This window comes from Neofelis nebulosa, chromosome 7, assembly GCF_028018385.1.
Source record: "Neofelis nebulosa isolate mNeoNeb1 chromosome 7, mNeoNeb1.pri, whole genome shotgun sequence".
Lineage (NCBI taxonomy): Eukaryota > Metazoa > Chordata > Mammalia > Carnivora > Felidae > Neofelis > Neofelis nebulosa.
This window is the reverse complement of record NC_080788.1, coordinates 112,142,854-112,169,834: the sequence shown is the minus strand read 5'-3', so window position 1 is coordinate 112,169,834 and position 26,981 is coordinate 112,142,854. Positions and strand designations below refer to the sequence as shown.

Sequence of the window (26,981 nt, the reverse complement as noted above, 5' to 3'; positions counted from 1 at the left end):
TACTTTTATCATATTAATTTTTCTTATGGCTGAAAATTATAAATTCTAAGGCTACAAAGAAATATGTGTTCAACTTTTCATTTCAGTGCCACAGACCTATAGCTAAGGAATTATCTGTTTCATGTAGTATACTATTATGTGGCTGCAATCCTCGGGAATCATGAATTTATTTAATAAGTTTATTCACACAAGGCTTCTAAAAAACATAAATAATTTCTCACCATTTTTTCTTTCAAAAATAGATGAAGGATTTCTACTTGAGATATAGCATATTCTCAGCTTTTGAAGTTGGCCTGTTTTTCTTGAGTTTCCCTTGCCAGAATTTGGTTCTTAAATAATTTTTTAAATGAAAAAGATCTGTTTCTAACTCAGTAATAAACGGATGCTTAAATGTTATCAGAAGTGGGGGCATCACTACTAATTTAATGGATGACCATGAATATTCTATCATCTTTCCTATATTACTAGTGTCTCTGGAGAAACTGAGGTTAACAAGGGCCCAGCGGGAGGGGGGGGGGTGTCGAGGATTCTGTGGCTTTGTAGTATCAGTGGTGTTTGCCCCACTTAGCATCTCAGTATCTAAATGCCCATTCTGAAGTGTGGCTACAGCAGGAAGTGAAATATCTTTGCATCTGTTCAACATATAAACTAAGCATGCACATCTGGCAATTAAACACCCTTTTCCTGGCGAATCGTGGAAAACAGCATAATTATACTCTCAAGCAAATAACTCAGGAGTAAGACTGTTCCGTTGTTAAGAAAAGCAGGCAGTATCAAAGTTACAACTCTTTTCTACATGTTCGTGTTTTTAATCTGCACTGCCATCCATAATACTTGGGAGTACCTGGGCTGCTACGAGTTACCCGAGTGAGAAACTGGTCTGGAAACAGCAGATGGAGAAAAGAGGTGAAAGCTACAGTTAGCTGTACACTAAGTGTTATTGAACAATAACCTTGTATCTTAAGAAAGTCAGGAAAACGGACAGCCTTACAAGCTGCCCATTTTCTCCTGTGAATCTCTCTCGAGGTGACTCGGAGGTGCCTTGTCTTTCCTCTTTGGCACCATTGGTTCTAGTGTTTTCTCTGGCCTACTGCATCCCACCCCATCCAGGCTTGCAGTGAGGAAGACCCTGCTCGCCTGGAAAGAGGGGCCGGACAGGAAGTGCTGGTGGGCTAGCGTGGTAGTTTGCCTGTTGATTTCAGTCCTTGCAATGTGGGATGGTCGGCTGCGCCCCGCCAGCATTGCCGGGTCTGCCCCGACCACACCAGGTTTGCAGACAGAAACAGAGACAGTAAGGCTGCGGGCCGGGGGCGGGGACCTCCGGACCAGTGCCCATCCCTACCTTCCCAGAGTCTGTTCGTACAGCCTGCCAAGTGAAGTGCGCCCCGGAGCGTGCTTTCTAACACCAGCCCGGGGAACAATCTCTCCCAAACCCGCTGCAGCGGGGGCGCACGGTCGGGGCTCCCGCCTCGCCCACCCTACGGTTTAAGCGTGTGTTTTAATATATTTTAAAAACCTGACAGTACACAGTGGGGACGCAGGGCGGGAAAGGCTGGAGGGCTCATTTTCGTGGCCAGGCTTGCTGCTCCGGGCTCACGAATTAGGCCCGAGCTGCAGAGTCAAACCTTTTTCCCGCCGCAGGGAGCTCGGGGTAGCGGGCGGTTAGGGGAGGTGAACGACGATGGGGGCGCTGCGGGCGGCTGGAGCTTCTGGCGTCCCGGGCCCAGGCGGCCAGCCAGGAGGCGGAGGCCGGCCGCGAGAGCCGGGCGGAGGCCTGGCAGGTGCCCCTGGGCGCGGAGGCTGATTGGCAGGTGCGGGAGTGGGTGGGGAAGGCGGGGGCTGGGCCTGGCGCTGCGGGAGGCTGCGGCCCCGCCTCCCCGCCCCCGCCGCGGGACTATCTGGTCCCGGCAGCAGCGATGTCCCCCGGCAGGAATGTCCCTCCTCAGATAATGTTATTTATATCTCTGGGCGGGTCCGCGGCTCGGCAGCACCAGGCGCCCGGCGGCTTCTGTGCTAGGAGCCCCGTGCTGCCCTCTTCCCCCTGCGCCGCCGCCGCCCCTGGGCTCGGGGTGGCCGCTGCTACAGCCCCAGCGCAGGTGAGTCCCGGGAGGGCCCAGCGGCCGGTGGGGGCTGGGTGCGGGTGCGGATGCGCGAGGCTGGGGCGCGCGGCGCGAGCGCAGAGGAGGCGCTGGGCCCAGGGGGCGCGTGACGCGCGGGGCCCAGGGGACCGGGTAGGGGCTCAGCCCCAGGTGCGGGGCGTAGGGCCCGGGAGGCCCTGGCGGCTGCGGCAGCGAACACCCTGGGGCGCGGGAATCCGCGTGGGCTTCGGAGGCACTTGCCGAGCGGGGCGCTTTGCTTTGGAGAGCTGGATCCTGGAGCGTCGCCCTGGGGCTCTGGGAGGGCGGAGGTTGTTGGGGGGGGGGGCGGTGCGTGTTTAAGTCTCGGGCCGCATCCTCCCGGACCCCGGCGTGGGGGCAAAAGGTATTCTGTCTCGAGCTTGTCGGACCTTCGCGGTGCCCTCCGCCTCCTGCTGCGGGGCTTCTCAGCCCGGGGCCGCTCAGATTCTCTTCTAGGGAACTTGTCCGCGCGCTCCCCAGGCAGCCCAGTGCCCAGGTGGGGAGGACAGGGTCAGCGGAGGGGGGGGGGTCCGACCGCCGGCCGCAGGGAACGACGCGGAGTGGCTGGGTGCAGACCCAAGGAGGAAAGAGCAGAATGCCCGAGGCATACTCCAAGGACCTCCTGACCTCCTCTCCCAAAGAGTTCTCCAAGCTGCTGCTGTCCACTATACTCTCACCCGCCTCACCAGTTCCTCTTTCTCCAACGACTTGGCCCTGAGAAATATAGCAGAAAGTGGGAGAAATAACAGGAGCTTTAAAACCATCCCCAACTCCCACTAACTCTTCCAGACTTCCGAGGGTGGGGAAGTTGCTGTGGGCTTGAGTACCGTTTCCGTGACAACAAGCTCCAGGTAGGGCCTTGATTTACAGCCTATTAATATCCAAACCACTGTTTTCACTGAGCAGTTAGAGGCGTCAGGAGTTGATAATAACGCGCTAAACTGGCTGAAGGGAACTGAAAATCCACTTAAAAAAATTTTTTTTTAGGTGCATCAGATGGGGGGTTGTGGAGAGATAGTGACCGTATTTGTGTAACCGTAACTCCTGTCTGTGGAGAGCCTAGGCTGTTACCTCCAGATAGGAGATAGCAATCCAAAACTCATAGCCTTGAGTTGTTCTGATCTATACTTCAGTTTCTAGGGAAAATGATTCAGGTGGCTCCTGAATGAGAGGAGTCTGCAAATCAGAAGTTTTAGGCACCTCTATATTGTCCACTAACCTATCTTCAGGTTCACAGATGGTTCTGAATTTGATTCTAGAATTTGCTCTTTGACCACCCTGTGATCTAGGGCAGATTATTTCCTATTTCAGGCCAGAGTCAGACTTTTACTTTTTTTCTAGGAGCCCTGGATTCCAGAATGTCTTTAAAGACTCTTTTTTGTAAGCAAAAAATGTTTAAGTGTAGGGCATGCCCAGCACCCAACACAGTAGGCTTGTACTTGCCCGGAGGTTTGGGGCTAATTAGGAGAAGGAATGTTAGGCTCACGCTGGAGAGCCTACCAGCCTTGAAACCAATGGACTCCTCAGAGGTGGATCATTTATACAGAACTTTATCAAATTCTAGAGTAAAACACAGCTGAAAAACATAAACCCTACATTATGAAAAATGGTCTTTATACCCCTTAGCTGTTGCTCTTAGCTTTATCTGTGGCCCAGTCACAAAGATTGGGGATGAGCCAGACCTGTTAATCCTAAATTCTCGGAAGGCTCAGAGTCCACTGGTGGAATTGAAAGCACCTGAAATCTCCTAGGCATCCAGGACGGGTCTTGTAGCACAGGCATATCAAGTTTTCCTGACTGGCTTGCCCAGCTGAGAGCTGGGATACCAGGATACCACTTTTGCTCTGGTTGTGGCTTCTTCCAAAGGTTCTGAGGGTGTCCTCTAGCTGAACACCTACTACATGATTAGCTTTGGGGTACATAAAGGTATGGCAGTAGGTGCACTCCCATGAAGGATCATATTTGACAAGCCAAAAATGACTATTTTAGTCATGAAAGTTTTGAACTCAAGTCAAAATCTGATGGTTCTGCCACAATTCTGAAAACAAACTGGGTAAACGAGAGTAATAATAGCTTTCATTTTTTTCCATCTTTTCTACACTGGTGCCTGTCTGGTAGTGGACACTCAGTTCATCTTTGTTGAATGAAGAAGAGAAAGAACAAATGAATGCTCAGAGGTGTTTTTTTGTCTTGGTTTTTTATCCTATTGTCACAGTAACTCTGTGAGGTAGTTTATATCATCAGCATTTTACAAGTCATGAAACAGGCTTGGGATTAAATAATTTGTCTCTTTTTTTTTTTTTTTCAACATTTTTTATTTATTTTTGGGACAGAGAGAGACAGAGCATGAATGGGGGAGGGGCAGAGAGAGAGAGAGACACAGAATCGGAAACAGGCTAATTTGTCTCATATCACACAGCTGATGAGAGGTGAGGCCCGGATTCAAACGCTGTTGTTTGGTACCTACTCTCTTTTTAAGGTTAGGCATTCAGCAGGGGATGTAGAAGTACAAGTCGGAAAGATTCGATTATAGGATGGCCTGTTAGCCTCACAGTCTTTCACTCTCAAAACTTCGGGTTATAATTCTGCAGCTATCGGTGAAATAATGTTGCCTGAAGACAGTATTGAGTACTTATTTGTTCAGAGGTATTTAGCCTGGCCCATTATGTTCAGGTCATTGTTTCAAGGACGGAACTGAAATTTTGGCAGTAGCCAAAGCATGGATTTTTTTGAAAACAGATTTTCCTTTCAGTTGAGGAAGTGGCCAGGAGGGCTTGATGATGCATGGGGACAGTGTGATAGAACAGAGGATGACTATAAAAAATTCACGAGGCAAACGCTATTGGAGTGGGAAGGGACCTTAGAGGTCACTGAGTCCAGCCTTCTGTTTATGTGGCTGCTTGCCTGAAGGGGAGACCTAACTGCAGTTTACCTGGTCATCTCTGTAGGGCTATGATGTGCCTTCCATGTTTCTTACTCTTGCTTGCCCATTTCCTTCCTCCCTCTCTCCCAAGACAGTATTAGGTTTATTTCCTGAAGTTCTGCCTAACCAAACCACTGAAGTATTCTTTCCTTTGAGGGAGACTGTGAGAGCATCCATTTTAATATCCAATTACTTTCATCTTAGTAAAATCTTAAAAAAAAAAAAAAGTACTGGAGGTAAGCAGGTGAGAAGACATTAGTGAACATTAAACTCTAAACTGTTCCATAATCTCCCCATTGCTTGTTAGGTGTACAGATGTATGCATTTTCGCATGATAGGTGTGTACATTACTATCTTGAGCTAGTACAAATCTTAAGATAAATATGTAACATTTCTGGGACAGTGGGGAAAGAAAGGACTTTGGGGGAATTATTGGGAGTGTCAGATACCTGTTTTAATCTAAACCAAATCACCAAGTTGCTCTTGAACTGCGTTATTTCAGATTGTAAAATCAAATGCAAAATTATACTCTCTATCCAAGACCTTAAAATGTAGGAAATCTGACCAACAGGAGGTTTAAAGTGATATAAAGCACATTTCTTCATTATCCATAATTTTTTCTTATAACCTCAGACCTGCAGATTAACATTTATCAATTGATTTTGGAGGATCAAGAATGAAAATAATTGTGTGGGCTGATGAGAAATTTCATTTTATAATGAGGACAGGCAAGGAAGTTCATGGATATTGGGTTCTGAAACCATATGGATATCACTAGTCAGAAATTGCTGTGGAAAGAAGTATTTCATCTTAGAAGTAGTTTGTATTGACTCAGTTGATTATATAGATAGCTCTTTGGTTACTCCTCTACCCTAGGTAAGAAATCGGGGGGGGGGGGGGGGGGGAGAATAAATGCAGTGATCTGTGTGCCCGAATCATCACGTAGCATTTGCTGGATTATCACAAAGATGCTTCTTTTTTCTGCCAACCCCAAGGGGTGAAGGTCACCTGGTTTTGGAGATGGAGATGATGATCAAGGGTGTAGGAGGCAGTCAGAATTCACTGTCAGATCTGGCTCCAGTCACTGAATTGTCAACTCCCCTTGGTAAATATTTAGAAAATGTCATAGCATGTTTCCCTTTGTTGCTGTGCTTATTTCTTAATTCACAGCCAAGCAATCCAAGTTCTGCCATTTTCAGCCAGCCTTAGCTGAACATCAAACCACCAGGGGATCCCCAGCCTTACAGCTAACACAATTTTAGAGGCGGTCATAGACAGAAAATGCTTCCTCAGTGGAGATTGCTGGCTAGCTTATGACATTCCCAGACCACCTTTCGTTGTTCTGTTTCCTTCTCCTGGTGGCAGGAAGCATTACAAAGCTGTCGTCTTCCTACCACAGTGAGGCCTTCTCAGGCTTTGCTGTGTTTAATTTCTATACTGTACCTGTGCAGATCTGGACAAGGGTATAATTACAAGGGCAATCAAAACCCATATATCATGTTCGCAATAGGGGCAAAAGTGGGGCTTCCTTTCTTCCTTTCATTTGAATGCTATAAATTTAGCAAATGAAAAGGTACAGGGTTAGAAAAAAATAGACTTTGCATTGAAAGGGGCTCAGATCATCCAGGATAGTTATGAAAAGAATAACAGGGCACCTTGGCAGCTGAAGAACAATAATTGCTTTGAATTATGGTCAATTCAGGAGTTTCCACCATCATGAAAAGGAACAGAAAGTTGTATAATCCTGAAACTGAATAAGTTGAAAATCATTTCCATTTGTATTAGGGTGTGTCTCATTTGAGAATTCATAGCACTTCCAATAAAATGAAGCACACTTTAGAGATATAACTTACGAGGCCTGGAGAGAGACCCCTAGCTTCATTCTGTCCCTCTGCTTAGTTCCTGCCTGTTTCTGGAAGCCCCCTAGGAGTGGTCAGCAAGCTGCATCTCCCAGCATATTTCCTCAGGAGTAGAAAAGTAAAAGAAGTCCTTTCCTAATACTGCCTCCAAGCCATAAGTCAGAGAAAGAGCTGGAAAGGCCTGAGAGAGCCATTTGAGAAATATTCAGAGACAGCAAGCATTGTGTACCTACTGTGTGCATTACACTGTTCTATGCTGAGGACATGAAAAGGCATCAGATGGAGACCTGCTGGTCTGGTGGGGAAATATGCTTGCAAACAAGCAATGATTCAACAGGGCACCTGAGAGAAAGCCCATGGGAGAAAGAGTCTAATTCATTATTATTATTACTATTATTGTTATATAGTATTTTGACAGAGAGCAAGTGAGCAGGGGAGGGGCAGAGGGATAGGGAGGATCTGACGCAGGCTCCACATTGTCAGCACAGAGCCTGACACAGGGCTCGAACCCACGAACTGTGAGATCATGACCTGAGCCAATACCAAGAGTCAGAGGCTTAACCGACTAAGCCACCCAGGCGCCCCAGAAAGCGTCTAATTCACGTGGGAGAGTGCCTAGGATTTCTCTAAGGAAAGAAGGAGGAATGAGTAGGGGTGGGGGCTTAGGCACCTCACCCACATAGATGTGCAATAACGCATGAGTAAGTTAGGGGATGGGGAGTAGTCCCCTGTGGCTGGAATGTAGGACACAGCCCAGGAAGCGGCCAAAATATGACTGGAAAGATGGTTTGGGTTCAGTTTGTGGAGAGGCTTGAACCGCCAGAGGTTCAAGTTGAAATCGATAAAGGCTTTTGAGCAGGGGAGGGACCAGATCAGATGCTTGTTTAAACAAAGCTCACTAGTGGTGGGAAAGGGATTGTGAACTGGAGATTAGCTAGCACAAGTTGATGGTCACATAGATGATGTATAATCCACTCAGCTTCCAGGATGCCTTTGTATATGCATCATCTTATTTTATTTTACAATGACTATGTGAAGAAGCAGGGAAGACCTCATTGTTCATGCTTTACAGTAGAGAAAATGGGGGTGCCTGGGTAGCTCAGTTGGTTAAGTGTCCAACTTCAGCTCATTTCATGATCTCACGGTTTAAGTTCGAGCCCCTTGTTGGGTTCTGCGCTCACAGCCTGGAGCCTGCTTCAATTCCTCTCTCTCTCAAAAATAAATAAACATTAAAATATAAATATATAGATATAAATTATAATAGAGAAAACAGGATCAGAAACAAATAATGATTTGCCCAAGCACCTTGTTTATGTAGTTCATGAGGGAACCTGACTTTGCCCGATTTCCTAGTACCAAGGCGGGGACTTTGTCCAGATCTTCTCTTCAGTGGAATAATTGAATACTCTGGGCCTTCTGGTTGAGACAGTGATTGCTTACTTTCTTCAGAATCTTCCATCTAAGTTTGTTGGAGAGAGGGAGGAGGAAACTTGTTACAGTATTTTCTCTTTAAGTACAAAACCTCAAGAGAAACCCTCTAGCCTGTACACAGGTGCTGTCCTAAATTATGAATTAATCTTGAGCATGTATGTGGATTCCCAACGTGCTGTAGGTAAATGATAGCTTTAAATACTATCAATTGAAGTTCTGTATTTTTTACTTCTTTACTCCAAATTTGCTGGGCATTACTATGCTTATGCCTCATTTTGGAGTGATCTTAGTGTTTTGGTGTTTTGATCTTAGTGATCTTGGTGTTTTGATTTGTACTTTAAACTTCAATAAATATTTATAGAGCTTTCTTTTATTTGCCAGACATATTCTAGGTCTAGGGGATATAGCAGTGAAAACGGCAAAACAGACCCCAAATTTGATGTCATGGAGCATACATAGTAGTTGGGTGAGATGGGAACTAAACAGCAACGACAAACAGATGAGTATATATTATAATTTGCTATAAAGGAAAAGCAGCGTGAAGAGAAAGAGAGGTAGTTCTATTTGAGGTTGGATGGTAGGGAAAGCCTTCTCTGATGAAGTTTAATTTGTGTGGAGAGCCAAACCAAGCGAGGGAGGGGAATGGGGATGTTTGGGGGAAGAGATTGAGATTGAGGACAAAGGCCCTAAGGTGGGGTCACTGCTATATACAAGGAGAGGGCAGAAAGCCAGTGTGACTGGAGAGGAGGGACAAGGTGAGTGCAGGATGTACCGTTGGAGAGGAAATGGGGTCTGGATCATGCCGGCTTTGCAGCCGTCCTAGGACTTTGTGTTTTAGCTATGTGATAGGAAGCTACCAGAAGTTGCAGGCGGAGGAGTGGTTTGTTCAGATTTGTCTGTGAGGAAGATCTTTCTGGCTGTCCTGTGGAAGACCGACTGTAGGGGACAGGAGGGGAAACGGAGTAAAATGAAAGCTACTGTAGCGGTCCACGTTAGAGACGACGGACCAGCATGACAGTGGTGGGGTGGCGAAATGCAGCTGACTTCTGGATGGAATTGAAGGTAGAGCTCATGGGATTTGGAGATAGAGGATGAGAGAAAAAGAATAAGTCAAGGATGACTCAGTTGCTTTTGGCCTGAGCAACTTTAAGAATGAAAAAGCCATTTACTGAGATGGGATATATCCTGTCAAATGTCGTGTGGACTCTTTATTTTTGTTGTAATTGAGTTGATTTGGAATGGACTCAGGCAGACTTTTCCTTTAAGTACACCCAAAAGAAGGTGTTTTATGGTGGGTGACTCATGACATCTGCTTATTTTGAATTAGAGCCTTAGATGTACAGTTAGTTCTGTGTACTTTATGCTGTTACTTTCAGGTCATTGTCACAACATCTTCACTATGTGATAGAGATTAAGATACAATGCAAACGAGATGGAAATATGTTTCACTTTATAATTAGAAACGTTTTAAATGTGTTGTTTAGAGCCTCAACATCTTTTAACACTTTCTGGTTGTCATATTTTAAAAACCCTTTAAATGAATTCATGCCAATGATTAAGAAGTGTATCCACATTGCACAAGGGTATACGATGAAAAGTAAAAGACTCCCTTCCCTTACCTCCAGTCCTACTTCTAAAAAGTTACCAATGTCAACAGTTTCCTGTGTATCCTTTGAGAAAAATTAATTGAAATATGCTTAGTAACTTAGTAGTCCTCAGGCCTGGAGTCCAGCTTGCTTGCTTGCTTGGTTGCTTGCTTTTTTTTTTTTTTTTTTTTTTTTTTAAGAGAGACAGCACACGCGTGCTCACATATGCCTGTACGAGTGGGGGAGGGGCAGAAGGAAAGGGATAGAGATTGAAAATCTTAAGCAGGTTTAAGTGCCCAGCATGGAGCCCAAGACAGGGCTCTATCTCACAACTGTGAGATCATGACCTGAGACAAAATCAAGAGTTGGATGATTAACTGACTGAGCCACCTAGGCGCCTCAGCTTTCTGTCAATTAGGGGTCTTCCTCTTCTAAGCCATCCTGCACTGTCAAGCTGTGTTTGTCCTCTAATATCCCTTCTTAGAAACCTCTAGCAGTTCCCCTCTAGGTAGAGGTGGAAATCCAAATTTATACAGTTGACTTTTAAGAACCATAACCTGGCTCCAATCTCTTTTTCTACTTTTATCTCTTACCAATTCCCATCACAAACCCTTTCTTTGAACCAGGTTTGTCTGCTTCGACTCATTCAGACCTGAACATTTCTCCCAGATTTGGAGTGGTTTCCATCCGTCTTTCTGGAACACGCCAGCCAGCCCCTAGTAATCTCTCCCTTCTACAAATTTGCTAGAGTTAGTTACATGTGCTACTTAATTGAACATGTTCATAGACTTCATTTATCATTATTATTATTATTATTATTATTATTAAACTTATGTCTATTATTTGCTTTGCTAGGCAGCTCTTGAAGGCAAGAACTGATTTATGAATTACAGTTGTAGGTCTTACATAAAGCCCTGCATAATGCTTTTTCACATAGACGTTCAATTAGTAATTTTTGGAATGTGTGCTTCGACAGTCATCCCCTATTGGGGTGGTTCTGGTGCATAGGGATTATATTAATTAAAAATTCTCCGATAATGGCTGCAACAAAGGCACCTTCTCAATGAGTTACGTAGGCATCCGTTCCCAAGGAATGGTAAATGGACTCTGCTCCTTTGGATATCGAACTTCTAAGAGGCATGGTCTCATGCTGTCATCCCCTCTTCAGATGGCCTTGTATCTAAATGTTAGAAACAAGGTATTTTCATTTGCTCCTAAATGATGAAATCCAGTTACTTAGTGGGCATGGCTACCATGTGATTAAGAAAAAAATGTATTATATTTATGACAAAATTTACCACTTTAACTCTTTTTAAGTGTTTGGTTCAGCGGCATAAGTACATATACGTTGTACACATTGTTGTGTATCTCCAGAACTTTTTTCATCTTCTAAAACTCAAACTCCATCCCCATTAAATACTAACTCCCCTCAACCCCCAGCACCTGGCAACCACCATAGAGACTTTCTGTCTCTATGAATTTGACCAGTCTAGGTACCTCCTATAAATGGAACCCTACAGTATTTGCCCTTTTGTGTCTGGCTTATTTTAGTTGACATAATGTTTTCAAGATTCATCCATGTTGTAGCATGTGTCAGAATTTCCATTTTAAGACTGAATAATATTCCACTGTATGTTTTTCTGACATTTTGTCCATTCATCCGTCTCTGGACACTTAGGTCACTTCCATCCCTTGCCTATTATGAATAATGTTGCTATGAACATGGATATACAAATATCTCTTTGATACCCTGCTTTCACTTCTTTTGGGTATATACTTAGGAATCCATACTCCAGTTTGTTGTTGGATCATTTGGTAATTCTATTTTTAATTTATTTCAGGATCCAAACCAAGCAATTTTAATATTTCTCCCTGGTCTCCAAAGGGAAGGGCAAAATTTATTAACATCCTCACCTTTGGAACCAAACTGAACTTGAGAATTGTTTATTTGAAAACACTGTCTTTGGTGTTATCAAAACTCTTCCATTTGTCTGTATATTAGTGTGCCTGTTTTTAAATCCTAGACTTTTAGAGGGCAGGCAGGAGATGTTTAATTTGCTTTGTAAAACATGTAACCCAAACTTAGGTGGGGAAGGGTGTAAATAGTATGTGATGATGTATTTCAACCAAAATATCTCCTTGAGCTGGATGACAAGAGCCTGGGTTGTTTCCAGCTCCTTTTCTCTTGCTGTTTGCCCTTGGGCAAAGAGCTTCTTCTTTCTCTAACTTTTTTTTTTTAAGGGATTTTTTTTGGTGCTTGTGATGGCACCTTAATATATATTATTATCCTTAAAAATGTATCTACAGACTTCCTTGTAATGCCTAAGTGTGCCTTCTCTTCATAGCCTTGCCTGACAGTCCCTCTCACTCCCAGGTCCTGGCATAGCACAGGAATGCTTCCTCCCATGTGTTTTTGTAGGACCATTCTCCTTCCCTTGTTATGGGATGGATCATCTTGTTTTCTAATGGTCAACTTGCCTCCCATATCATTAGACTATGCTTCTTGTGATGGAGAACTAGGTCGTCTCTGTGGTCGTCTCCTCCCCCCCTCGCTCCGCCCCTCCCTCCTCCTCCTCCTCCTCCTCCTCCTCCTCCTCCTCCTCCTCCCCCTCCTCCTCCTCCTCCCCCTCCTCCCTCTCCTCCCTCTTTCTCCCCTTCTTCCCTGGCACCATGCTTGGTACACAGAGGGGAGTTACTCAAAAATAGTTCTTGATTAGGGGCACCTGGGTAGCTCAGTCAGTTGAGTGTCTGGCTCTTGATCTTGGCTCAGGTTATGATCTCATGGTCATGGGATTGAGCCCTGTGTTGGGTTTTGCACTGACAGTGCAGAGCCTGCTTGGGATATTCTCTCCCTCCCTCTCTGCCCCTCCCCCACTTATGCATGTGTGCACTCTCTCTCTCAAGATAAATATACCTTAAAAGAAGTTATTGAGGGGCGCCTGGGTGGCGCAGTCGGTTAAGCGTCCGACTTCAGCCAGGTCACGATCTCGCGGTCCGTGGGTTCGAGCCCCGCGTCAGGCTCTGGGCTGATGGCTCGGAGCCTGGAGCCTGTTTCCGATTCTGTGTCTCCCTCTCTCTCTGCCCCTCCCCCGTTCATGCTCTGTCTCTCCCTGTCCCAAAAATAAATAAAAAACGTTGGAAAAAAAAAAGTTATTGATTACAAATTAATGAATGTTTGAAATTATATATAATTGAGTTATATATACATATGTACTTGGAAATGAAGATTTTTATAATGATTATAATAAGTCAACATTTATAAGTGTCTCAGCATACTGTGATAGGCTGAGAACTTTGTGTGTGTTTGTCATTTCTCTTATTATCCTAATTTGACAGATGAAAAATATCTGGCTTAAAGAAGTTTATTTACCCAGAATTCTACACTGAGAAGATCAAAGCTGGACTTGAACCCTGAAGTATTTATTCTGGAGTGCTTGTTTAGAATCACTGTGCCCACCATATTTGGGCAGAGGTCAATAGTCCATGGCTCTTAATTCTAAGAGTGTCTTTTTTCCCTTTATTTTGCATCTTTAATGGTCTGAAATTAGAGAGGTAACTAGTTGTATACCTTTATATGTTGCTCTATATTTGCAATGATTTAACCTAATAGGCTTGAATCCCCTTATTAGCTTTTAATAAATAATTAATGTTCTGAATCCTACTTCCAACATAGTTCTTTGACATCTGAAGATGAAGATACTAATTAGTACTCTACGGTATGCCCGCTGTCATAAGGCAGCTCTCCATAGCTGTACTAAAACTGCTTTAGAAGAGATCTGATATTGTCAAATTAGATAGCCTTCTTCCATACCCACATCCCATGTTCTCTGCAGTATTTGACTTTGTTAACCACTCTTGGCTGGAAAGTAAACTCCCTCTTGGCTTCTGAGATCCAGGCTCTCCTTTTTCTCCTCCCATCTTGCTTACACCACAGCCTTGCTTTCTTTCTCTTTCTTTCCTCCTTCTCTTTTCTTTCTTTCTCTTTTGTTCCTTCTTCTCTACCAGCTATTTTATTTTATTTTATTTTATTTTATTTTATTTTATTTTATTTTTGAGAGAGACAGAGACAGAGCACGAATGGGGGAGGGGCAGAGAGAGAGGGAGACGCAAAATCTGAAGCCGGCTCCAGGCCCCGAGCTGTCAGCTCAGAGCCCAACGTGGGGCTCGAACCCACAAACCGCGAGATCATGACCTGAGCCGAAGTCAGCCACCCAACCAACTGAGCCATCCAGGCGCCCCATCTACCAACTCTTAAATGTTGGGGCTGCCAGTGCATCTAAATCCTTATGTGTAGCCCCACAAAGGGCTGCTACTTTGTAGCAGTCTGCTAGCTGTCTTCATTTGGTTCAACAGGATGTCTCAAACTTATTGTGTAGCAATAGGACCACTCGGCTCCCTCCCTCACCCCCAAACCTGCTCTTCTACCTGTTTTCATAGCTAGGTTTTCATTGTCACTATTGTCCCAAGTATGAATTTCAGCAACTTTTTTGGATTTTCTTTTCTTCACACTTCTGTATCCAGTTGGCTGCCTGTTCATTTTTCCTCCAAAATTTTCAAATTAGTTTCTTTGAATTTTCACTGTCTTATGTTTGAATAATTGGCCTTCAGACTCTTATCTTTCTGACCATCTTACACTTTGATCTAAGAATTATCTTTAAACATGAATGTGAGTCATTTAACTGCTTTAAAACCCTCAGTGGTTCGTTCTCATTGTCCCAGAATAAATTTTAAACAGTCAGGCAACCTGTCCCGGCATCCCTCCCAGCTTCATTCCCTTTCTATTTACTGTACATTGGATGCTTGTGACTGTGTCATTTCAGGGTGCGTTTTCACCTCCATGACTTTGCTTCCACTATTTTCTAGGCCTGGAATGTCTTTCTCCCTTTTTTTTTTAGCTGTGAACTGTCACACATATCTTCCAAGGCCCTACTCAAACATAACCCCTCTGATACTTTCCCTGTTCCCTGAAGCAGGAAGACATCCACTCTCTCCTATGAGTTCTCAAGGTGTCACTTTTCACATTATACCCTGGTTGATTATGGACAGGTCTGACTCTCCTCTACATTATGGGTTCCATGAAGAAGGGACATTTGTCTGGTGCCCATGTGGACACTGGTGCCTAGCAGCATCTGGTGCGTGCATGGAGCTCAAGAAATGTGGATTGATTGCGTGATAGGGGGAGTTTCAAGAAGCACTGAAAATAATCCTCTAAATGGTGACCTATGAAGATTATGAAGAAGGGTTAATGGGAGGTAATCAGTGTTGATGGCGTAGGGGTAAGGAGTGAAGAGGAATGTTTGAGACCTGGGTGGAGGCTGTCTTCCCACCTCTGTATTCTCCAATTGTTTTCCATTTATTGGACACAAAAGTAACAGCTGATTTTTAACTTACATCATCAGAATATGTCTATTGCTAGGAAAATTTAGTTATTCATCCAGAGTACAGTCACTCCCACCTCATTTTTCAGTGAATGTTTGAGGCTGACCCTTAGAAAGCAACTATGAAAGGCTCTTTGAGTGGGTGTTTCAGACTGATATACACAAGATTTGTTTTATAATGGTGAAGAATTAAGAAAAACATTTCAGAGAAAAGACCAAAAGTTCCTGCATAGAAGTTCTTTTTTGTTTGGTTGGTTTTCTTTTTCTTTCTTTTTTTTTTTTTTTTTTTTTTCTGGATGCATGTAATCTTTTTTGTTTGTTGTCACGAAGGTATGTCAACGTAGAAACTACCTTGTAAAATGTTACAGTACTATTAGTTGGTTTTTCTGCCCTCATTTTTGCCTTAGCCAGACAAAAAGTGAGTTTCACCAAGACTCATGAGAATACTGCTTGCTCAGGCCTTTGAGAGCATTTTTGTTTCTTTTAACAAAACTCTCTGTCATGGACACACTCCCACCAGGATCCAACAGCTCTCTTCTTTTACTGTGTTCTGTGCCCATTGATTGATAGGAAGTGGTTTTTAACTTCCAAAGGCAGTGAGTGGAGCTGCTAGGCTTTTATAAATATGTTGGGGCGGGGGGAGGGTCTGAGATGAACTGATGAATGGAAGGCCCTCCAAAGGTCTTGGGAAGATGTGTCCAAGATAAAGAAGGGCAAAGCACAAAGTTAGACCTTGTGCAGGGGACCTGAGTGTAGAAAGACAAAGGAAGGGACTCAGCCAAGACAACTGAAGGCCCTAGTGAGTTCTAAGGTGCACAATGAAGCCAGTGGTAAGCAGACAACAGTCAGCAAACTTGACCCACAGGTGACAGTGAGAATGGGGTCTACTAATAGCAGCTTCTAGAAGCTCTATGATTCCACAGATGCCAGTGATTATTATCCTGTCTTACAGATTACTAGGTACCACAGCAAAGGTTACCAGCAGGCTGACGACTGGTTACTAGCCTGACTGCACACCTTTTGAGTGAATAATCCTTTCCATTTTGGCAGATGGTTTATTTTGTAGTATTTTAGCAATGCTATGATCTTGGTTTTGCTCATTTCTAATCTAGGCTCATGCTTCTAGGGTCAGTGGATCAGTCTCTGCCTTTCTCTGCAAGGTGCTCTGTGCATTCTGTATGTGCTTTCTGCAGCTGCTGAGAAATCTTGTTGCCCAGACATCAGACAGAAGGGTCTCTCACAGTGTGAAGTTATCAGAAGAATGAAAGGTGTTTACAGGCATAGAGAGTATGATGTGATGCGATGGTAGAACCAAAGGGGTAAGAAGTCAGTACCCTCTGCAAGGCGGAGACCCATACCTGTGAGGACAAATGAGGTTGTTTGCATTCAAAGCTGTGTGAAGTCACTTTGCCCAAGAGACTGGAAAAATACTCGACAGGCAGGCTGCTGGATGAGTTGGGTGGGTGCGTGGTAGAGCAGGTAACTCAGTACTTTGCCCTCAATGTAGCAACTCTGATGGCAGCCTCGGTTTAGCTGCTCTCACTGCTTCTGACCCAGAAAATGCTCAGAAAGTGACTGCAGTGAGATGCATCTTCAAGGTGACGCTTTCAGTCCAGGTGGGGGAGGGATGTGGTGTCAATCCCAGGGGTTCGATACTTACTTCCTAAATGTGCTGGGAGTGAGTTTTGTTTATGCTCTGACCTGGAGGAAGTCACTTTACATCTCACCCTGTTTCCACCAGCAGAGTGCCTTCTGGTTGTTTTGCATAAGCCTTGAGCCCGCTCTGCTCTGCAGAAGAGGCACAAATGAACTAGGAGCTATAAAACTCCAGGCATCATAATTCTTTGCAAACAGCAGAGTCTACTGAGCCGTGTATTTGCTTGGCAAGTGATCATTACAGTATATACTTGGTTTCTCTGCCTGTAAAAGGGTGGGAGTGCTTTCTCATTGAAATGTGAAGGAGGTCAAAATGAAATAGGGTATGTATTTTTCCCTTTTTAAAAACCTGATGCTTAAAGCATCAAAACATCTCAGAGAGAGATGGTCTATGGGTAAAAATGTACTCAGAGGACCTTGCAGACATCATCTAGTAACCTAGAAATCTCCAAGGAATGTCTGGTTCAACGCCCCTATTTTACCAATAAGGGAGATCTGCAGAAGGGAGGTGATTTGCCTAAGGTTGCAAAGTTAGTCTAACTGGAACCCAGGTCTCTCTCTCGGTTCGATCCTTAGCCCAGTCCCTCCCTGGCTCTACCCTTCCATTTCCCCCTGCTTCTCCTCCTCCTTTAACAGATTTTAAAAACTGGTTTTATGGATCTAATTCTGGAGTCTCTATTCTATTCCATTGGTCTAAGAAATTGTGGTTTATATACACAATGGAATACTACGTGGCAATGAGAAAGAATGAAATACGGCCTTTTGTAGCAACGTGGATGGAACTGGAGAGTGTTATGCTAAGTGAAATAAGTCATACAGAGAAAGATACCATATGTTTTCACTCTTATGTGGATCCTGAGAAACTTAACAGAAGACCATGGGGGAGGGGAAGGAGAAAAAAAAAGGTTAGAGAGGGAAGGAGCCAAACCATAAAAGACTCTTAAAAACTGAGAACAAATTGAGGGTTGATGGGGGGTGGGAGGGAGGGGAAAGTGGGTGATGTGTATTGAGGAGGGCACCTGTTGGGAGGAGCACCGGGTGTTATATGGAAACCAATTTGACAATAAATTTCATATTAAAAATAAGTAAAAAACTGGTTTTAAATAATTTTAACATGAACACATAGTGATAAAAAAAGTAATTTAGACAGAAGAGTGTAAATGGCATTCCTAGACCCGTTACCAGAGGTAACCACTGTTGACAGCTTCTCATATATCCTTCTAGAGATTCTCTAGGCACATACAGACATATAAATATAGGTATGCAAGTGCTTGTGTAGGTGTGTGTATGTATATATATATACATATGTATATATATATATATATACATATGTATATATATATATATATATACATATGTATATATATATATATATATACATATGTATATATATATGTAACATCTACACACACACATGTTGCTGCGGCTTATATTTCATACTGTGCTGCAACTTGCCCTTTTCACTTAACGATGAACCACTTTGGGTGTCTTTCTGTGTCAGGCCGTGGAGATTGATCTCTTTGAGTCTTAACAGCTGTGTAGTATCTCCTGCTACTGTTTCCGTGATGACTTTAAGATGTATAAGCATCAGATTCTAGGTCTTTCTCTCTTCCCCTCCCCCACTCATAGTTGTGTGTGTGTCTGTGTGTGTCTGTGTCTGTCTCTCTCTCAAAACTAAATAAACATTAAAACGGGGGGGTGCTCCTTGGTAGCTCAGTAGGTTAAGCGTCTGAACTTGACTCAGGTCATGATCTCCCAGTTCTTGGGTTCAAGCCCTGAGTCTGGCTCTGTGCTGATAGCTCAGAGCCTGGAGCCTGCTTCAGATTCTGTGTCTCCCTCTCGCTGCCCCTCCCCAACTCATACTTGTCTCTGTCTCTCTCTCTCTCTGTCTCTCTCTCTCAAAAATAAACATTAAGATGTATAAGCAGCACCATGGAGTCTGGAGTCCTGAATTCATGATGCTGACACAAGAATCTCTATTTCATGTGAATATCCAAGAAGGGGAATGACTTCTGAGAACGTCACATGGTTTGTGACATCTGAGACCTTGCTTCTGTTTCCTGCTGCTCCTTACTTATGGGTGCCTTTCCTATGCCAGTTGCCATGCTTGGGACTTTAAACACTTTTACCTATTTAATTCTCACAACAGTTCATTGAATTAGATGTCATTCCCATTTTACTGGTAAGGAGGTTGAGGCTAGTCAAGCCACCTTTGCGTAAGGTCCATTAAATGCCTGACTTCAGATTTGAAGCCAAATCCCCTTGACCCCAAAGTCTTTTTCTCACTGTGTGAAATCAAGGACACTAGGAAGAATGGTTCTGGTGGGTTTGAAGCTAAGGGTTTTTCATAGTTTCCAAATGTTGCTGGTTTAGACCTTGCTAAGTGTCCACTCCATACACAGCAATGACACAGAGGACCAAGTAATGATGGAGCCAAAACAGAGTGATGTGGGGAAGAGGGACAAAAGGCGGGTGCTCTTCATTACGGTCTGTTCTGTGCTTGGCTGTGTGGGAAGTACAGAGGAGACGAAGACTCAGCTATCTGCTCTGGAGAGGTTTATGGTTTTGCGATGGGGACAGACACAGGAGACTGAGTGCAGTGCAAGGCAGAGTGAAGCAGGTGCCTTCTTGGGGCTGCACACTGCTCCAGGGTCAGGAAACTGAGACTGGTTTGGGCCAGGGATCCTGGGAAGGCAACCTTCACCGAAGGGCAGCTATGTGAACTGACCCTTGAGACAAGTATAAGTTTTCCACGGGCCAAGTAGGGGAGAGGGCATTTCATGGGGCAAATAGGGGCATGTGGGATATGATGAGTCTGGTGTGGCTGCAGCAGAGGATGAGTGGGAGTATGTAGTGATGGAAGGGACCAAGAGGTAGGTTGGGAGTAGGTTGTAGCAGGCCTTGAATGCCATAGAAAGAGCTTGTACTTTACATGTCAGGTCCTGGGGGCACTATCAAAACTTAATAAGGGAATGATGTGCTGTCAGGTGTGTTTTAGGATATCCTGCTGAAATATAGTGAAAGGCTTAAGAGGATCTACACCAGGACAATGGGAATGTAAGGAGGAGATTAATGCAAGCACTTCAGAGAAGTCAAAGTATCTGGACTTTGTGTCTGAGATAGGACCGACCCATTGTTTTTTGTGGGCTCTATCACATAGAGGACCAGACATATGAAAATTACTCATATCCCATATTAAATATAATGTTTTTACCATCAAAGATATTTGAAGGGATTTTGGAATTATCCTTAGTTTTGATTTTATAGTCTTAATTGGCACCAATCATTTCTTTTCAAGTCTTAAAGCATTTTGGAGGTCATTAAAATTCACTTGTGGGTGTGTTGTGCCCAGTGGCACTGAAGTAAGGGGCAGAAGGCTGTTGGATATGATTTACAGTTTTCCAGCTCAGGTATCTGGGAGGCTGGTGCTGCCAATTTACTGAGATTTAAGTCTTAAAAGAAGGAGCAACTCTGAGGGTGGGGAGGGGGCACAAAGAAGGAGTTCCGTGCTGACCATGTTCAGTGGAGCTCCTGTAGCAACTGTGGAGCCCAGGAGTGGCTGTGCCTGGGGGTGTCGATCTGACAGCCTCAGCACAGAAAGGAGAGAGGATTGCATGAGGGAAGAGAACAAACATTGACTTTGGGTAATGCCTACATTCAGGGTATGGGTGGAGGTGGAGGATCTAGAGGATGATGGTCATGTAACAACATGTATAGATGAAGAAGCAAGGAAAGCCAAAGCTATGGGAATCCAGCCTCAAGAAAAGGATGGTTAATAGCATCTAATGTGGGAGAAGGATGCAGGGAAAGGATCAGAAGAGACCGTTAGCCTTGTAAGAGATTCAAGTGACCCTCAAGATAGCAGTTTTAGTGGAGGGTCAAAACTCATTTATCAGGAATTAGAGCGAAGCCATGGTGTGGAGGAGAAAGCAGTGAGTGCAGAGCTTGTCTGAGAACTGGGTGGGAAAAGGATGGTTTGAGACAGGTCGAGAGAAGTTTTAGGTGATGGAGAGCATGGTTTGGTGGCTGAGAGGATGAGGAGCCCTTGCAAGGGAGGTTGGCGTGAGAAGGCAGCAAGGGATAAGAGAGGGTTGGTGGTTAATGGAAGTCTCTGGGAGGCTGGAAAGTATCAGGTGGCAGGGTAGCCAATCAGCACAGTCATGCCTGTGCCCTGACACAGATGAACAGTCGTCACAACCTACCACCTAGGTGGCACAGTGGGGTCCTGTACTTCTGTGGGTCTGCAGGGTGTCTCTGCGCTCCTCAAGGACAGGGATTTTATGTTAACTGTTAGTTTTCTATGCCCTGAATAGCACCTGGCACAGAGGATGATGCATCAGTGCCTATTTCTCAAGATCCCGTCACACTTACCACATCCGTCCTGCAACAACATCCTGAGGCAGGCTCCATCCTTTCTCTTTTCTTTTTTAATGGGATATAGGAGGTATGTGACACACATGTAAGTTTGGAAGCATAGTTATAAAGCAAACATTCTTGCCTTCACACTTTTGCAGCCACCTGCATGCCCCTCCCCTTTTCTCAGGTCCTGTTTCTCTTGAAAATGTGGACAAGCTTGTACTAGGACTCCTCCTGTGCCTCTCAGGGCTGAATTCTGGGGCACTTGGACTTTCTGTGGAGGCAGGAAAAGAATATATGATGATCCTGTAGGGGAAACAAAGGGGCTCATTCAATGAGTTGGTGAAAGATGAGTCTCCTTGTTGATGGTGATAAGAGAGGATCTTGTTTCCTGAAAGCTCTCTGGGTGTGAATGCACTTTCTTTGCTTGGTTCATGTCACTGGGAGATTTCCTTCACGCCCAATGAACAGGAGGGCTCTTTGCTAGGAAGTTCAGCTCCTGTCATCCCAAACTCCACTTTGGGGAAAGGCAGAAGCCCAAGGATCAGGCCATAGTGGCAATTCTCTTAGATTCTCGCCGTATGAAGTATTTTAAGTGACAAGTATCTGACTTATGTTGTTGGCAATTTTACCTTTTGTCATCATGATGAGGTGGGAGACTTAACTTTTTACTCCTAAGTCTTTTCGGGAACACTTAAATTTTTCTCTTTTTCCTTTATATTTACAAATGTAATACAAAGCTTTCCTAATGTAAAGTTTTGCCAAAATACAGACCATAGAAAATGAAATCTCATCACCCACCTTCATTATTCCCTAGATAATCCTTTGCTATAATTTGATGCATATTCTTCCAGCTTTTATTTTTTTTTAATTTTTTTTTAACATTTATTTATTTTTGAGACAGAGAGAGAGCATGAACGGGGGAGGGGCAGAGAGAGAGGGAGACACAGAATCAGAAGCAGGCTCCAGGCTCTGAGCCACCAGCCCAGAGCCCGATGCGGGGCTCGAACTCACGGACCGAGAGGTCGTGACCTGAGCTGAAGTCGGACGCTTAACCGACTGAGCCACCCAGGTGCCCCTCTTCCAGCTTTTAAAAAATACAAATATTAATGAAACATATGATTACTATTTTTCAAAAATTTATATTCTGAATACTATTTAATAGCTTACATTGTTTTACTTAGGAATACACAAGGTCATCTTTCCACAATACATACTTGTAGATTTTCCTCATTCAAAATTATTCCATTATATACTTTATTTAACCATTTGTTTTAAGTTATTTATTTTGAGAGACAGAGTGAGCAGGGGAGGGGCAGAGGGAGAGAGAGAATCCCAGGCTGTCAGTGTAGACCTGGACAAGGGGTTTAACCCCAGGAACCCTGAGATCATGACCTGAGCCGAAACCAAGAGTTGGTCAGTTAACTGACTGAGCCACCCAGGGTGCCCCGAGTAACTCAGTTTCCTTTTGAATGTTCAACCCTTTATTTATTTTGGGGGTGGGTAGGAAAATAGGAGTTCACAGGTGTTTTCTTTTAATGTTTATTTTTGAGAGAAACAGACAAAGTTGGGGAGGGGCAGAAAGTGAGGGAGACACAGAATCCGAAGCAGGCTCCAGGCTCTGAGCTGTTAGAGCCTCATGCGGGGCTTGAACTCACGAGCTGTGAGATCATGACCTGAGTTGAAGTCAGATGCCCAAACAACTGAGCCACCCAGGTGCCTTGTTTGTTTGTTTGTTTGTTTATTTTGAGAGAGAAAGTTAGACAGCATGTGTGATTGAGGGACAGAGAGAGGGAGAGAGAGAATCTCAAGCAGGCTCAGTGGAGCTCGAACTCACAAACTGCAAGATCATGACCTGAGCTGAAATCAAGAGTTGGACACTTAACCAACTGAGCCCCCCAGGTGCCCCCTCTTTAACCAATTTTTAAATGATGCCAAATTAGATTGGTGTTTGTTTGTTTGTTAGTGTGTGTGTGTGTGTGTGTGTGTGTGTGTGTGTGTGTGTATTTTTGCTCTACCCAATAATATGGAGCTAGTTCTAAACTACCAGGGTAGATGGAGTGTTTGAGTTAAGGGGGCTAGTAAAATGAGGCCACGTTTGTTGGAAGATGGACAACTGATCTCCATGACTCCCTCCATTCTCTCCTGACAGGATAGGGAAAGACTTCTCCAGGGAAGTCTCCTGTGCCTTCTCCCAGGCAGGGCCCCTGTACCAACTTTTGTTATGAAGCATACTTAGACCAAATTACACTGCCATTTTGTTTTGCTTTTTGCCTTTCCTTCCTTCCTCTCCCTCCCTCTCTCTTTCCCTGCTTCCTCCCTTCCTTCCTCTCTCTTACTGAGGGTATCCAGTTGCAGCTTCCCCTCTAGTTCTCCCTTCCAGTCACCTGTGAGTGTCAGGCTCAGAAAGCCTTCCCCTCCCCCAGCAGGGCCTCCCACTGCTCCTGACTTTGATCTCATTTTATCCCCTGCTCTTGTTTCCAGTTTCTCTAGATGGTGCCCTTGTTAACATCTGCTGGCTTCCCCTGTAGTCTCATCTGCAAAATATATTAAATCTGCTTCCCCAAATCACTTACTCTACCCTTTAATGGATTTAAATACAAACCAAACTTAACACAGCTGCCCCTTTGCCTTATGTTACCTGGTACTTATCCTCACTCTTTGTTCACTGTGCTGTGAATAGTACATTTCCATTTCTTGCCAGGTGACTTCATTTCTAGTGGAAACTCCTGCCCTGTGGTGTGGCAGAGAGAGACCTGCTTTGGCCACGGCCTGACCTGGCTTCGAATTCAGGTTCCGACACTTGCTAGCTGTGTAGTCTCAGCAGGTAATTTCATCTTTTAGGTCTTCATTTTCTTCCTTGGTAAAACCTGGAATAGTGATACCCACCTTGCAGATAGGATTGTGCTGTGGACTGGACACAAATGTGTGTCAGATGTCTGTAGGTAAGCAAAAATGATAGCTACTATTGTGATTATAGCTTGGTTTCTCTGTAGCTAATTTGTTCATTTTTACCTAATCTCATATGTTATAAGGGGTCAAAGAATCAATGCATCCAATGTCCCATTAGAAATGAATCAGGGGCGCCTGGGTGGCTCAGTCAGTTAAGCATCCGACTTTGGCTCGGGTCATGATCTCACGGTTTGTGGGTTCAAGCCCCTCGTTGAGCTCTGTGCTGACCGCTCAGAGCCTGGAGCCTGCTTCAGACTCTTTGTCTCTGTCTCTCTGCCCCTCCCCTGCTTGTGCTCTGTCTCTCAAAAAATTAAAAAAATTTTTCAAAAAAGAAGTGAATCCTATAATAATGTGAAAATTTGAACATAATATTTTTCCCATTAACATTGCTTGTTCTTGGCAATAGTAAATTAAATAATAAAAATTTCGGACAAAAATTTAGATGTCTCCTTGGAGTCCCTTGTGCTAGAAATAATTTGTATTTTCCAGAGAAAAGCTGTTTTCATTTACACCGAATGGTTCTCAGAATCTGGATTCTTTTTCTCTGTGAAGTCTAGCAACTAAGTTGAGGGATGCTGTTTGTAGTTTGATCATTGCTGCAAGCGTGCAGCAAAGGGTCTCTAAGAACAGACTTTCCTCCATTCGCTTGAGGGTTTGTCATAGAGTGCAATGGTGGTGGTTTTCTGGTGCCCTCACTGTCAAATCTCTGTACCCTGGTTGCTTGCAGGAGGCACACTGCATTTTTGGGTTTCATACTCGGCATTCTGGAGTTGTTTGAGGTCTAGCCTTCGTTTACTGGTTTCTGGTGCTAATCCCTCAAGGTGATGCACTGGACCATATGGACAAATGATAAAGAAATTAGAACACAGACTCAAATTTTCTTTGAGTCCCAAAGGAAAACTCAGAACCCTGTTCCCTGCACACACAGGTGGTGAACTTATCCGAGGTCCCGCAGCATATCAACAACTGCTACCGCTTACTTTTTTATCTCTTATGCCATCATTCCTGCAGCCCCTCAACAGTGGCTCTCCCACACTTGGGGCCAAGTTTCCTTCCTCTGTGCCCAGAAGGGAACAAATTCTTGAGGATTCCTGCCCTTTAGGCGGAGCCCTCTCTTTTGAGGTGTTTTGAACTCCTGTATGAACAGGAATAAACTCTGGGAATCTTTTATCGCCCCGGATAGAGGGATTAGAAAACCAAAGGCATTCTCTTTGCAAAGTTTGCCCCTTGTAATTCTTTTGGGGAAGGTTGGGTAGTATAATCTCTTTCTTTTCGAATGAAAGAAGGTTTTATGAGTAAGAGAAATGACTTGCCCAGAGTGTCCAGTTAGCAGGACTAAATTTTCCCTTCTAAACCCAGCAACTCTTGCTCCCTTGCTGAACTTGGCTAAGCCTCTTGAGGGGTGTCCTGCTGAGCTTGCTTAGCAGATGGCTCAGAGGCAAATAAGTGGTGTTGAGAAAGTCGGATGGTCTGATGCTGAGGGAAAGAACTTGGTGGTGCCTCTGCCCTCCCTCCCACCGGATCCTCCCTCTCAGGTGGCAACTGTGGAGAGTCCAGGTGAGGAGGTTCATGAAGGGCTCTTGGCTCAAACTTGTAACATGAGCATCAGGAAGCTCTTCTCTCACTAGGAGAGCTGCCTTGCAAAACAACGGCAGTCCTGTCTGCTCCCAAAGCAGGATGCCTAGAGAGACCGCCTCCTGGACTTGACCGCATTTTGCCTGCTTAAGTTGGTGGCAGCTACAGACCCCAGCATTAGCACATGGCTTCCTTTTCTTTCCTCCCCTGAACCAGGCAAGGTGGCTCTGAGGCCAGCTGGGCTGAGTGTGTCCTTGCCATCTGCCAGGCTCACTCCTTGGGCCGGAGCCTGGGCTTCGGCCAGTGCTTCCGCAGCTCCACCCGGCGCCCCAGGCCCGCGAGCCTCTCTCAGTGGCACTGCACAGGTGTCCTACCAGGGTCCTGCTCCAGCCCTGCAGGACAGTGTTGCCAGAGAAGGCAGGAAGGGGTAGGGTTCAAGTAGCTCTCTCTGAGGTGGCCATGGTGGCAAAGGAGCTGTTGAATCTCCCCCTCTACTGGGACGCACTCACCACAGTCCCCTGGTTTCTTGCCATGTTGTACGTTTGTGCTTGTATGTTCTATGGTCCCAGTGGCTGCAAGAGGAATTGTGTGGAAAATCCAAGTTGGAGGCCACTTATTAAGAAGAGCTCACATGTCTCTTCAGCTAATTATGACGTGTTAGAATACAAAGGATGATGATGTCTTGTGATAGAGATATTTTATCTACTAGAATCTCTTTTTTCATCTCAAGCCATGAAGAATAACTTTTTAGAATGTTATTTTCATATTTCATAAAGAATACTGTTTACAATGCGTTCCCCTTTGGTAATAGACAAGCGTCCATATGTTAGTGCACCCCAAAACTGCCCAGACTTTTCTTCTTCTCATAGGTACCTCATTGACTCTGTCTGTCTGTCTGTCTCTCTCTCTCACACACACCCACACACACACTCTTTCCCTCTCTCTTAGCTTTTTACAAGCTGCCGCTGCTTTTTGAGTTTATTCACTACTCCTCAAAGTGTTCTGCTGGTTGAGAAGCCCTCTGCCTGCTTAGTGGAGCATCAGGACTGCCCTTTTCTTCTACAGAGCCAACTGGTTCCAGGCGTCCCCGCTGTCATTTGACCACAGAGTGGTTGTGTGAGGTGCCTGCTTTCTGGCGAGTTGCCCCA

The 26,981-nt window shown here is 44.6% G+C and overlaps 1 protein-coding gene across 2 annotated transcripts in view; it reads left to right on the top strand.

Moving 5' to 3' along the window:
* Positions 1-1,874: 1,874 nt before the first annotated feature.
* The window catches only part of SPTB (spectrin beta, erythrocytic), a 129,250-nt gene continuing 104,143 nt past the window's right edge, over positions 1,875-26,981 (top strand). For both annotated transcript variants that reach the window (XM_058739320.1, XM_058739319.1), the window contains exon 1: positions 1,875-2,096. The gene's annotated coding sequence lies outside the window, so the exon portion shown is untranslated. The remainder of the gene's footprint in view (positions 2,097-26,981) is intronic.